This window comes from Sorex araneus, chromosome X (assembly GCF_027595985.1).
Source record: "Sorex araneus isolate mSorAra2 chromosome X, mSorAra2.pri, whole genome shotgun sequence".
NCBI lineage: Eukaryota > Metazoa > Chordata > Mammalia > Eulipotyphla > Soricidae > Sorex > Sorex araneus.
The window spans coordinates 120,710,195-120,724,384 of record NC_073313.1 but is presented as its reverse complement, the minus strand read 5'-3'; positions in this window follow the sequence as shown (position 1 = coordinate 120,724,384).

Here is a 14,190-nt window from a genome sequence, read left to right as displayed (position 1 = left end):
ACATTTTGTGTCTCTTTATATGCCTGTGAGTATGTGGTTTTTTGTGTCTGTGTGTTCACATGTCGACGTATTAATTTGTGTATATGTGCATTTCTCTGTACATGTATGTATATATGTCTGAGTTTGTGTGTGCACGTGGGTGTGTGTATCTATATGCCCACGTTTGTGTCGATGTATTTGTATATATATGTTTATACCTATGTGTGCACATTTGTGTTTGTGTATGTTTGTATGTGTATGTGTGTGCTTTGTTGTGGGTGTGTATATGTGTCTGCAAATGTGTGTACATCTGTGTATATTTCTGTGTCTGTGTATATATCAAAGTGTATATGTATATACATCAAGTATGTCTGTGAATATGTATTTGTGTGTCTATGTCTGTCTATGAAAGTGTGAGTGTATGTCTGTGTATAATGAGTGTTCTTATGTGTGTGCACATGTGTGTGTATATATCTATGTGCATACATATATGTTTGTATATATGTCAGTTTGTGTGTGTCTATAGGTCTGTGTGCACATGGGAGTGTGTCTGGGTGGCTATGTGTGCAAGCATTGTGTATGAATGCATGTGTGTCTCTGCTTGTCTGTGAATGTCTTTGTGTGTATTTGTATGTCTCTATGTGTGCGCACATGTCTTTGTATATGTCTATGTGTCTGTGTGTACGTCTGTTGTATGTGTGCCCAAGTGTCTATTTGTGCAAATAAATGACTTTATGCATGTTCATGTATGTTTCTGTGTGTCTGTGTATATATTTGTAAAAATCTGTGCATATCTGTGTAAATGTGGGTCTGTGCACATCTGTAAAAAATTACAAGGGCACATGCTTGCGGGAGGGGGAGATGTGGTGTGTGTCGTGTTGCGTTCTGTTGTTCGAGGGCTCTTCGGGCAGTTCTCTCTCGCACACACCGCTCGAGTTCAGTGTTCTTGAACCACTGTGTATGGACCGGATCGGGATGGCTCCTCCTTGTGCTCTGCTTCTGTGTGTGCTGATGTGCTCTCTTCTGTCTATCGTCATCTTTGTCTCTGTAGTCTCTCCTCTGGTCTCTTCCAACCTCTCTCCGTCTCTGCTTTTGTGTCTTCTCTGCTTCTTCTTGCTGTGTCTTTTGTCTGTGTCTGCTGCCTCTGTCTGTGTCCTGCTGCCTCATTTTCTGTCTCTGCTGTCTCCTTCGCTTGTGTCTTCTGCCCTCATTTCTGTGTCTTCTCTGTGTCCGTGTCTCCCCCTACCTCTGTTACAGTCTTAGTTTATATAGCAATCACATAGGGCAGTAACACAAAGGTGCGTTGAACATTAACCAATCAACAAAGAAGAGTAAGACCATTTCTTGAGGAGATCAACAAAATCTCATCTAAGGAGATTACGAGGAGATCTGCTCAAGAGTGGGGTCCAGACAAGGGTGTGTCAGGGTGTGTCCCTTTCTTCCTTCCTCAGCTAGTAATCCGCTTAATTAGTTGTAGTAAATCTACTTCTAATATTTCTAGCAATGTCATTCTGTATGAGCACAGTAGGAGATAGACTTTAAGTTTGGTTCTTCCTGAGGACATTCACTATTCCAGACCACAGTCCTCAGTCCAGGTGAGTCTTCCTAACCCCAGCAGGGTCCTAGTCTCGTCATTACTTCTGGATCATGATAGCATTTGTCTATGACCATGCTCTCAACTTACAGTTGAATATTGTGGCGCTTTGTCCTGGCCCATTTCGATGCCAGGTAGCTCACAGCTTGCCCTGGGTCCATTCTGTCCCTTGTAGGGACCCTGCTTTTGGGGTGATAGGAACTAAGGGCAACTGAGTTGAGAAAGCAGATGCCCAGGAGTAAATATTATTGGAGTCAATCAGCTCCCAAGTTATAAAGCATAATATTAACTGCCTTCCTGTGTCCAAACAGAAAGGACATTGCTCTAGGGTAAACTAAGTTCCCTGCGGCAAGGCTGAAAGAACAAACCCCATGGTATCCTACACACATCTATGATTGTCAGTAACAGTGTGCGCACATGTTGTCAGCCTGTACATAAGTCCGTGTTCTGATTAAGTTGTATGTGGGCGTGTGACTGTGTATGTTTGGTGAGTCTATGTATGTCTGTGTGAGTGCCCATATACATGTCTGTGTGTGCAATCTCTTTGCATGTCTTTGTGTATGCATGGGGGTGTGTCTGTGTATGTCTGTTTGTGGATATGTGTGTTTATCTATGTATATATGTGTGGGTTTGTATGCACGTGTCTGTTTTATATATCTATGTGTCTGTAGGTCTCAGTGTGTCTTTGTATATGTCTGTGCGCACATGTCTGTATCTGTGTATGCCTGTCTCTGTATATGTGTATGTCTCTCTTAGAGTGTGTCTGTATGTCTGAATTTATGCATGTTTGTCTGTGTTTATGTCTGTGTTCATATGTCTACGCGTAGGTTTGTCTAGTTTTGTATCTGTGGTGTCTGTGTACATATCTTTCTGTGCCTTTGTAGGTATCTTTGAATCCTTGTTGGTATCTTTATGTCTGTGTATGAGCTTGTAGGTGTCTGTCTGTGTATATGCCTATATGTGTTTCTGTGTGCATGTGTAGTATGTATGCTTTGTGATTCTGTATATATGTGTTTCTTTGTGTGTATTTCTGGGTATATGTCTGGGTTTATGTCATGTCTATGTTTACATAATTTTGTGTCTGTGTATATGTTTTATGTCTCTGTGTATGCACTGAGTAAATCTGTGTGTTTGTGCATCAGTATGTCAGTGTGTGCACAAGTGTGTGTGTGTGTATATGTCTGTGTGTGACAGTGTATGTGTTTCTGTAGATGCATGTATGAGTGTCTATATATGTCTGCATGTGAATGTTGTACCTCTGTATACACTCCTGTGTCTTTGTGTTCAGGTGCTTATGTGTCTTTGTGCACATGTGTATAGTGTCTTAATGTATATATGTGTCTCCTTACAAATGTCTTTGTGTGTCTGTGTGTGCATGTGGGTGTGAGACATATTTATGTCTCTCTTGTGTATGTATTTTAATGTGTCTGTGCTTGCATGTGTGTATGCGCATGTCTCTGTGTGTGTCTGTATATATGTCTGCATGTGTCTTTGTGATTGCATCTCTATGTATATATCTGTGTGTCTCTTTTCTTTTGTCTGTCTAAATCTGTTTTTTTTTCAGTGTGTGTCTGTGTGTGAGCTCACGTGTGTATTTGCATAAAAAGTGTCCATGTTTGGGGCTGGAGCGATAGCATAGCAGGTAGGGCATTTGCCATGCACGCGGCCAACTCGGGTTTGAATCCCAGCATCCCATATGGTCCCGTGAGACCGCCAAGAGTAATTCCTGAGTGTAGAACCAGGAGTAACCCCTGTGCATGCTGGGTGTGACCCAAAAAGCAAAAAAAAAAAAGTGTCTGTGTTTGTATGGTTGTATATATGCATGTGTGTCTCTGTATGTCTTTATGTCTATATCTATGTATACATGTATCTGTGTATATCTGTATGCATGTGTGTATCTGTACGTTTGTGTAAGCCTGTGTGTCTGTTTCTATCTGTATACATATCTGTATGCTTGTGTGATTGTGTCTCTATGCATACATCTGTCTCTCTGTTATGTGTGTCTGCTAAAATCTGTTCTTTTTTCTATGTGTTTGTGTATATGTTTGTGTTTTTGTCTGTGTATATATCTGTGTCTTTGTCTATATGTATGTTTATGTTGATCTGTGTATATATCTGTGTGTGCATCCATGTGTCTGTGGAGGTCTATGAATACGTCTGTGTGTCTGTACAATAGTGTGTACACAAGTGTGTGTCTGTCTATATGTCTCCATATCTGTGTCTCTATGTATGTCTGTGTGATTATGTATTTGTGCCTATGAATTTATCTGTGTGTCTCCTTGTGTCTGAGTATTGTCTTTGTATGTGCATATGTGTGTTTCTACTTGTGTTTGTGTGTATATAGGTTTGTGTGTGTACAGAGATGTGTACATCTATATTGACTGTGTGTATGTGGGTTTTCTGTATATTCGATATATGTGTACATATATCTATGTGTATCTGTATATGTCTGTGCATGTGTCTGTGTGTACACGTGTCTTTCTAGATGTCTGTATGTCTGTGTATATATATGACTCTGTGTACATTTATTTGTATAGTGCATTTGTGTTTGCATAAGTGTTTGCATAAGATGCACACATATGTCTGTGTGCATCTGTGTGCATGTCTGTATGTATGTCTTATGTCTGTATGCATTTGTCTCTGTTTTGTGTCTATATCTTTGTGTGCACGTCTGTATATGTCTATGTGTACATATGTGTATGCATGTCTTTGTGTGCAGAGCTGTGTCTGTATATGTATATGTATCTGTATATGTGCTTGTCTCTGTCGTCTATGTGTCTGCTGTGGGTCTGTGTGTGTATATGTCTGTGTCTGTACATATGTCTTTCTCTGTATACTTATATGTACATAACTCTGTGTGCATTGAGATGTGACTGTGTATATGTCTGTATCTCTGTGGATGTGTCTTGGTGTATATTTCAGTGAGTGCATTTGTGTGTATCTTTTATAGGTGTGTTTGTCTGTCTATGTCTGTGTATGTATCTGTATGTGCATGTCTGTGAATGTGCATGTGTTCTGTGTATTTCCATGTGCCTGTGTGTGCCTGTGTCTCTGTATATGTCTCTTTGTATGTCTGCGTATCTCTCTATGTCTGTGACTATGTCAGTGTGTGCACAAGTTGTTTTCTGTGTATATGTCTGTGTCTGCACATGTTTACATGTCAGATTTTGTGTCTCTGTGTGTCTGTATTTATGTGTTTACATGTGGTTGTCTCAGTCTATGTCTCTGTGTGTGTGCCTGTCTATGTCTGTGTGTCTGAGTACATTTCTGTGTGTTCATGTATCTTTGCACATGTCATTATGTCTGTGTGAATGTATGTGCATATATGTGTTTGACTTTGTGCAAGTGTATGTCTGTGCCTTATCTGTATCTATGTATATGTGTGTGCATGTTTTTGTATGTCTGTATTTGTGTGTCTCTGCATATGTCTGTGTGCTTCTGTGGGTGTGAGCATGTGTGTGTGCTTGTACGTATGTCTATGTGTATATATGTCTGTTGCCTGTGGGTACACATGTGTCTGTATATCTGTGTGTCTATGTGTTGCACATATGTATCTATTTTTGTCTGAGCAAATATCTGTGTATGCATGTGGCTGTCTCTGCAAGTCTGTGTGTGTGTCTGTGTGAGTCTGTTTATATATCTGTTAGTGCATTTATGTGTACCTCTGTATTTGTCTGTGTATATGTCTGTGCACTTCAGTGGGTATCTTTGTATATGTCTGTGTGAGTTTGTTTTCATATGTCTGTCTGTGCCTGTGTGTCTGAGCCTGTGTGTACCTGTGTCTATGTCTGATTGTATGTTTCTGCCTGTATGTGTATGTCTCTTTCATGTGCATATGTTTATGTCTCTGTGTATATGTTTGTCTGTGTGTGTGTTGATCTATAAGTCTCTATTTCTGTTTGTGTCTGTATCTGTGTGTCTGTATATATGTCTGTGTGTCTTTATGGGCATGTGTCTGTGTGTTCATGTGTGTTTATATATATATATTTGTGTGTGTCTCTTGTGTATCTGTGTACATCTGTGTCTGTGTCTGTCTGTGTAAATGTCTGTAAATCTGTGTGGGTGCATGTGCATCTGCACATGATTGTATGTAGTGTGTGTATATGTCCTATATACTGTCTGTTGTGTCTTCTGAATATACTGTGTGTTCATGTGGTGTGTGTCTGTGTACAGATGTGTCTGTCTATATGTCCATATGTATCTGTCTATATGTCTGTGTATATCTCTGTGTATGCATATGTGTGTCTGTGTGTCCATGTGGGTTTCTGTGTATAAGTCTGTGTCTGTATGTGTGTGTTTGGTATATGTCTGTGTATGTGTCTGAGTCTATATCTGTATCTGTGTGCATATGTGTCTGTGTATAAGTGTGCCTCTGTATGTCTGTGTGGGTGAATGTTTGTGTATCTGTGAATATGTCCATGTGTCTGTGTATGTGCATTTGTGTGTGTCAATTTATATTTGTGTGGATATATATATATCTGTGTGTGCATCTGTTCTTTATGTATGTGTGTGCACATGTGAGTAACTGTGTGTAGCTGAGAATATGTCTGTGTGTATCTGTGTATGCTTGTGTATGTCTGTAAATGTGTCTGTGTGTATGCATGTGTTTGTTGGTGTATGTTGGTGTTTCCATATGTCTCTGTGTCTGTGCACATATGCATCTGTTTATGTCTCTGCACATCTGTCTGTGTGTTTGTATATATGTCTCTGTGTGTCGATACATCTGTGCATGCATGTAGGTCTGATTGTGTTTTTGTGTATCTCTTTGTGTGTATGCAGTTCTATGTCTGAGTACAGGTCTGAGTGTGCCTGTGTGTCTGTATTCATGCTATGTATATCTGTGTATATGTGTGTGCAATATCTACATCTGTGTTTATGTACATGGGACTGTGTGACTTTCTCTGTGTATGCATTGTGTGTATCTGTGTTTATGTTTATTTATGTATCTTTTTTTTTTGCTTTTTGGGTCACACCTGGTGATGCACAGGGGTTACTCCTGGCTCTTCACTCAGGAATTACTCCTGGCGGTGCTCAGGGGACCCTATGGGATGTTGGGAATCGAACCTGGGTCAGCCGCGTGCAAGGCAAACGCCCTACCCACTGTGCTATCACTCCAGCCCCCTGTGAGTGTATGTATCTTTGTGTCTATATTTCTGGGTGTTTCTCTGTGTGTCTGTGTATATGTGTGTGTGTATGTGTTTGTGTCTCTATGTGTGGGCATGTTTGTATTATGTGTGTCTACATTAATTCTGTGTGTACACGTGTATATCTGTGTATATGTTTGTGTTAGCGTTTTGTATGCACTGGGTGCATGTCTGCGTATCTGCATATGTCTGTGTTGCTATGTGTATCTATGTCTTTGCATGTATCTCTGTGTGTGCATGTGTATGTCTGTGTATATATCTATGCATCACTGTGTGAGTGCATCTGTCTGAATTGTCTGTATGTATGTGCATTTGCCTGTGTGTGCATATCTATGTGTGTATATGTGTATGTGTGTTCGTGTATGTTTCTGTATATGTCTGAGTTTCTTGGTTTATAGATTTCTTTTGCCTGTGTGTACATATGTTGGGCGACTGTGTATTTCTCTGCATATGTGTATGTCTGTGTATCTCTTAATACTGCTGTATCTGTGTAAGTCTGTGTGTGTATGGATGAGTCTAAATACATGTCTGTGTCTTTGTGTATATGTCTGTCTCTGTTTGCATGTTTATTTGTGAATATGTGTATCTGTGTGTCTATATCTTTGGGTGTGCACCTGTGTCGATCTGTATCTTTGGGTGTGCACCTGTGTGTCTATATATACACATATGTGACTGTGTATCTATGAATGAGTCTGAATATATGTCTGTGTCTTTGTGTATATGTCTGTCTCTGTTTGCATGTTTGTTTGTTAATGTGTGTATATATCTTTGGGTGTGCACCTGTGTGTCTATATATACACATCTGTGACTGTGTGTGTATCTATGAATCTGTTTACAGGTCTGTATGTGTATCTGTATGCACACGGGGGTGTGTGTCTGTATATATGTCTGTGTTTGTGTGTACATGTTTCTGTGTGTCTGTATATGTCTGTGTGTCTCTCTGCATGGGTCTATATATTTGTGTGTGTGCATGTATGTGTGTACATGTCTGTGTATGTACATTTCTTTTTGTCTATATGTCTCGATGTTGTGTCTGTGTGCACGTGTTTGTATCTGTAGGTGTGTGTATATATGTTTGTGTGTGTCTGAGTGTGCATGTGGGTGTGTGTCTACATAGGACTCTGCGTTGTAGGTATGCTTGTATCTACGTGTCTAGGTATATATCTGTGTCTCTATGTGTCTATGTCTGTGTGTCTCTGTGTGTGCCTGTGAATGTGTCCTGTGTACATGTCTGTTTGTACAACGTGTGTTTCTGTGTATGTCTGTGTTTTTGTATGTGCATGTCTATGTTTCTGAGTGTATGACTTGTGTGTGCGTGTCCTGTCTGTATGTGTATCTTTGTATACATGTGTATATGTATATGTCTGTGTGCATGTGTGTGTCTGAGTCTGACTGTGTATATGTCTGTAATTGTGTTTGTCGGAGTTTATCTGTGTGTCTAAGTACACATCTGTGTGACTGTGTGTTTCTATGTGTATGGTCCTACGTTTGGGTATATGTGTGTGTGTTCCACTGTGTATGTCAATACATGCAGGTTTGTTTGTGTACCAATGTGTGTTTCTATGTATGTGCCAATGTGTGTGTTTCTATGTATGTGCCAAGGTGAGTCTGTGTGTGTTCTAGTGTATATGTCTGGGTCTAGGTCTGTGTCTGTACTCTCTATGCGTCTATGTGATTGTGTCTGTGTGTCTATAAATATCTGTGTGCATGTGTGTATAATAGTGTATATGTCTGTGTACAGTTGTGTGTGCATGTATGTATCTCTGAATACTCTCTGTCTTTGTATATATCTGTGCTTGTGTAGCTGTATATGTTTTATGTTTGAGAGCATGTATGTAACCAAGTATGTCTGTGTTTGTATATCTGTGTGTGTTTCTGTATATGTCTGTGTGTACAGACTTGTTGGTGTTCGTGTATATGTCATTGCCTTTGTCTTTTTGCATAGACGTCTGTGTGTGAATCTCTGTACAGGTCTCTGTGTGCACATGTGTATCTTGTATACGTGCATGTCACTGTGTCCATGTGAGTGTCTGCATGTTTGTGTGTTTCTGCGTATATTTCCTTTGTGTGCATGTGTCTGTATGTCTCTCTGTGTCTGTGTCTATGTGTGTCTTTGTATTTGTATGGTGTGTGCGTGTTTGTGAAACTGTGATGGTCTGTGTGTACCTGTGTGCTGTATTTGTGTCTCTGTATATTTCTCTGTGCACCTCTTGTATGTCTTTGTGTATGCATGTTTATGTCTGTGAATAAATGTGTCTCTATGCATTGAGTGTGTGTTTAAGTATACGACTGTGTGTATCTCTGTGTCTTTGTGTATGTATATGTATGCTATGTGTGCATGTGCATCTATATATTTCTAGGGTGTCTGTGTGCATGTGTGTTGGTGTGTCTGTGAATGTCTGTGTAGATAACTGTGTGCATGTGAGCGCATGTTTCTGTGTATACGCATTTACATGTGTCTATGTATAAGTCTGTGTATAAGTCTGTGTGCACCTGTCTGTGTGTGCATGTGCCTGTGTATATATCTATGTGTTCAAGTGTATGTGCGTATGTGTGCCTGTGTTTATATAAGTATGCATGTGTATGTGTCTGTGTGTATATGCAAATGTGTCTCTGTGTTCGCATGTGTTTTTCTATATATACATCGGTGTGGTATATGACTACTGTGTGTATACATGTATTTTTGTGTATCCGTATATGTGGGTGTGTGTGTATGGATATAATTTTGTGTTTCTCTGTCTTTGTATATGTCTGTTTCTGTGCCTGTGTTCGCATGTGTGCATGTCCACATTTGTCTATGTCTGTGCCACTGTGTGTGCATTTGTGTCTCTGTATCTGTCTATGTGTGTATGAGATGTATGTCTATGTCCGGGTATGTATATGCTGCCTGTGTGAATGTGCATGTGCTTCTATGTCCATGTGTCTATCTCTCTGTATATATATATACCGGTGTGAGCCTAAGTCTAATTTATGTCTCTGTGTGTCTTGCTCTAGTGTGTATTTTTTTTGTGCCTTTTTCTGTATGTCTGGGTATATGCCTATGTGTGCTCATGTTTGTATGTGAGTCTCTGTATGTGTGCATATATGTATAATCATCTCTGTGTACATAGTCTGTATCCTTCTGTACATGTTTGTGTCTGTGAATGTTTCTGTGTATCTGTGTCTACATGTGTCTTTGCATATATTTGTGTGTTCCTGTGTGTGTCTATACACATGTCTGTGTCTGTATATGTCCATTTTTTGTCTCTCTGTGTGCATGTGTGTATCTGTGTATTTGTCTTTGTCTATGTACATGTCTGCGTGCATGTCTATGTTTGTGTGTGTCCAAACTTATGTTGGTGTGCATAAGTGTCTGTCTATGTACATATCTCTGTGTCTTTGTGTGTGTGTCATATGTCTGTGTGCATGTGTGTTTCTGTCTGTGTGTGCATGTGTATATGTATATGTTGCGTGCATGTGTTGAGTTATTGTGTGTCTGTGTTTCTCTCTATATATGTTTATGTATATATCTGTGTGTTCGACTGCATGTATCCATCTCCATATATGTCTCTGTGCAAGTATCTGTGTATGGCTGTGTCTCTGTATGTATGTCTTTATGTGTGTACATGTATGTATATACATATATAATCTATATACGTCTCTGTATCTCTATGTGTGCGTGTGCCTGTTTTTATGTCTCTGTGTAATTGTGTGTCTGCATGTATATCTATGTGTATGTCTAAGTTTATGTATATATCTGTGTGAGTGTATGTCTACGTGTGTGTGTGCACGTGTGTATCTGTGTATGTCTGTGATTATGTCTGTGTTCATCTGCATATGTATGTGTGCATGTGTCTCATATACATCTGTGTAAATGTCTCTGTGTCTCACTGTGCAAGTTCCTGTGTATTCTATACATACATCTGCTTTTTTTTGTATATGTGTCTCTGTACGCATGTGTGTCTGTGTATGTCTGTGAGCCTGTATATATGTCTATCTGCGTCTCTGATTGTTTTTCCATGTCTCTGAATGTATCTGTGTGTCTCTGTGTGGCTATGTATGTCTATTTCCATACATCTGTGTGTGTGCATCTGAGTCTCTCTGTACATGTCTGTTTATTTCTCTGTATGTTTCAGTATGTAAGCACTTATCTGTGTTTGTCTTTGCATGTGCATGCATATGTGTATATGTATACATCTGTGTGTCTACTTATAATGTGTGCATATTGTGTCTCTGTATATTGTATGTAGGTGTGTGTCTATGTGTGTGCTTTAGTATGTCTCTATCTGTGTGTGCATGTGTGTGTCTCTGTATATTGTAGTGTATGAGTATATACCTATGTGTGTGCATGTCTATGTGTCTGTGTATATGTCTGTGTCTGTGCATGTCAGTGTCATGTGTGAAAGTATGTGTCTGTATATGTTGTATATCTGTACCTGTGTGCATTGTGTCTGTGTGTGTTAGTGTGTGTCTGTATATATGTCTGTGTGCACATGTATGTTTCTGTGTAAATGTCTGTGTGCCTGGGTATGTGAATATGAGTGCATGTGTTTTTGTGTGTCTATGCTGTGTACATGTCTCTATGTGCATCTTTCTGTGTTTCTATGCATAAATATGTGTCATTGGGTCTCTGTGTATATATCTTTGTGTCTGGTGTGCATCTGTGTATGTGACTATTTGTGTTTCTCTGTGTTACATTGGGTATATCTGTGTATATGTCTGTGTGTCTCTCTGTCTTTGTGTGTATATGTCTGTGTGTTCACGTGCGTCGATGTATATGTCTGTCTCTGTGTGTCGGTATTTCTCTTTCTATACGTTTTTGTGTCTATGAGGTTGTGGATATGGGTCTATGTATATATCTATGTGTCTATGTGTTTATGTCTGTATGTGTCTCTATAGTTGAGTGTCTGTACACATGTGTGTTCCTGTGTATATGTGTGTTATGTGTGCATGTTTATGTAATTGTGTATGTAAATGTCTGTGTGACAATGTGTATGTCTGTGTCCCTGTGTGTACATGTGTCTCTATATATGTCTGTTGTCAGTCTGTGCAAGTGGGTGTGTATGTTGTTTTCTGTGTGCAGGTATGTGTGTCTCTATGTTTGTGTGTGTTCTTGTGCATGTCTGTATATGTCTCTGTGTGTGTACACATGGGTGTGTGCCAGTGTATTTTTTCTTGTGTCTGTGTATGTTGTCCATATATACACATGTCTGATAATTTGTGTGTCTGTGTGTACATGTCTGTATCTGTGCATGTATAGTTTTAATTTGTGGATACATATGTGCGTGTATTGTGTATATGTCTTTGTATATGTCTATATGTCTGTTTATATCTGTGTATATGGTTGTGTGACTGTGTGTCTCTGTACATGTCTGCTGTCTCTGTGCATGCCTTTAATTGTACAGGTCTGTGTGTCTCTGGTGTACATGTATTTGGTATATGTCTGTGTACGTCTGTCTATATGTATTTTCTGAGTGTGTGCATGTGTTTCTCTGTGTGTATGTCTGTGTGTTGTTGTGTGTGCATGTTTGTATCTGTGTATACATATATGTGTCTGTGTGTATATCTGTGTCTAAGTGTGCGTGTGTATGCTCTTCTCTGTGTGTACACATCATCTGTGAGTGTATGTATATATCTGGAGCGTGTCCATATGTATGTCTCTGTGTCTGCATGTCTGCATTGCACATGGGTGTATGTCGGTGTATGTCTGTTTATATAGGTGTATTTATGCTTGTGTGTCTCTGGGTGTATACATTATGTCTGTGTTCATTGAGTATATTTGTGTACATGTCCGCATGTGCATGTATCTGTGTGTTCATGCATCTCTGAGTATTGCGTTTGTCGATATATACCTCCTTGTCTCTGTATTATGTCCATTGTGTTTTCGTCTGTCCCTGTGTGTCTCTTGTGTGTTAAGTGTGTGCGCACGTGTGAGAGTCTGTATATAAGTCCACTCTGTTTTGTGTGCATGTGGGTGTATGTCTGTTTATACATTTCTGTGAGTTTATGGGTTTATAGGTGGCTCTAGATTCATGTGTCTGTGCGTATCTGCCTAGGTATAATCTGTGTCTCTGTGTATATGTCTGTGTGTCTTTGTCTCTCTGTGTGTCTCTGTGTTAGCGTAGCACATATGTGTGTATCTGTATGAGTCTTTGTGTGCAAACGTGTGTGTCTATGCATAAGCCGTAGCCGTGCTGTGCCTGTGTGTGTGCATGGGGAAAGTTCTTGTATATGTTCGTATGTGTCTGTATGTCTGTGTGTCCCCATGAGTGTGTCTGTTTATGTCTCTGTGTATATTTCTGTGTATATTGTATATGTTTCTGGGTGTGTGAGAGTGTATCTGTGTATATGTCTATATGTGCATATCTGTGTAGCTATGTATATGTCTGTGTATTCAAGTGTCTATGTATATATTCAAGTGTCTGTGTGTGTGTCTGTGGGTCTGGGTATATATCTCTGTGCATCTTTGTGTTTCTGTGTGTCAGTCTGTGTGCTGTATTTCTGTCTCTGTGTCTGGATATATGTCTGTGTCACTGTGGGTATATATATCTGTGTTTCTATGTGTCCATGTCCATGTCTTTGTGTGCATATGTGAGTCTTTTCATATGTCTGTGTTGTGACTATGTGTATCTATAAATGTGTCTGTGTATGTCTGTGTGAGTCTCTGAATGTGTTTGTCTGTGTATATGTGTCTGTGTTTATGTCTGTCTGAGTTTGTGCATATTACTCTGTGCCTGTGAACACGTGTGTCAGGGTATATGTCTGTGTGTTCCTGATTCTGTGTGTATATGTTTATTCTGTGTGTGCATGTGTGTGATTTTGTATACGTCTGTCTCTGTGTGTATCTCTATGTGTGTCTGTGTGCGCAAGTGTGTATCTGTGTACATATGTCTCTGTGTCTGTGTATGTTGTGTCTGTGTTTGCATTTTTTGTGTGTCTATGTATATATCTGTGCTGTTAAGTCCATGTGTGCACATGTGTATATATCTCTATACATATGAGTGTGCCTATGTGTGCGTTGTATGTCTGTCTATATGTGGTATGCCTTTATATGAATGTGTGTGTCTGTATATATTTGTGTTTTTCTCTCTGTGTATATATGCCTGTGTCTCTGTGTGTGTCTGTGTATATATGTCTCCATGTGACTGTGTGTGCCTTTGTGTGTCTATACATATTACCTGTGTCTGTGTGTCTGCATATATGTCTGTGTTTTTGTCTATGTGCATGTGTGTTCATTTATATATCTGTTGTATTAGTGTATGTCTCCAGTGTGTCTATATATCTGTGTGTCAGTATGTGCATGATTTTAGTCTGTGTGTGTGTGCATTTGGATGTGTGTCTGCATACATGTCTGTGTCTCTCTGTATGTGAATTTGTGTCTGGGTCTATTTCTGTGTTTGTATCAATCTGTGTTAGGGTGTGTCTATGTGTGTATATTTGTGTGTTCATGTGTTTTTATGTCTGTTTTTCTGTGTATGTCTGTGTTTGCATGTA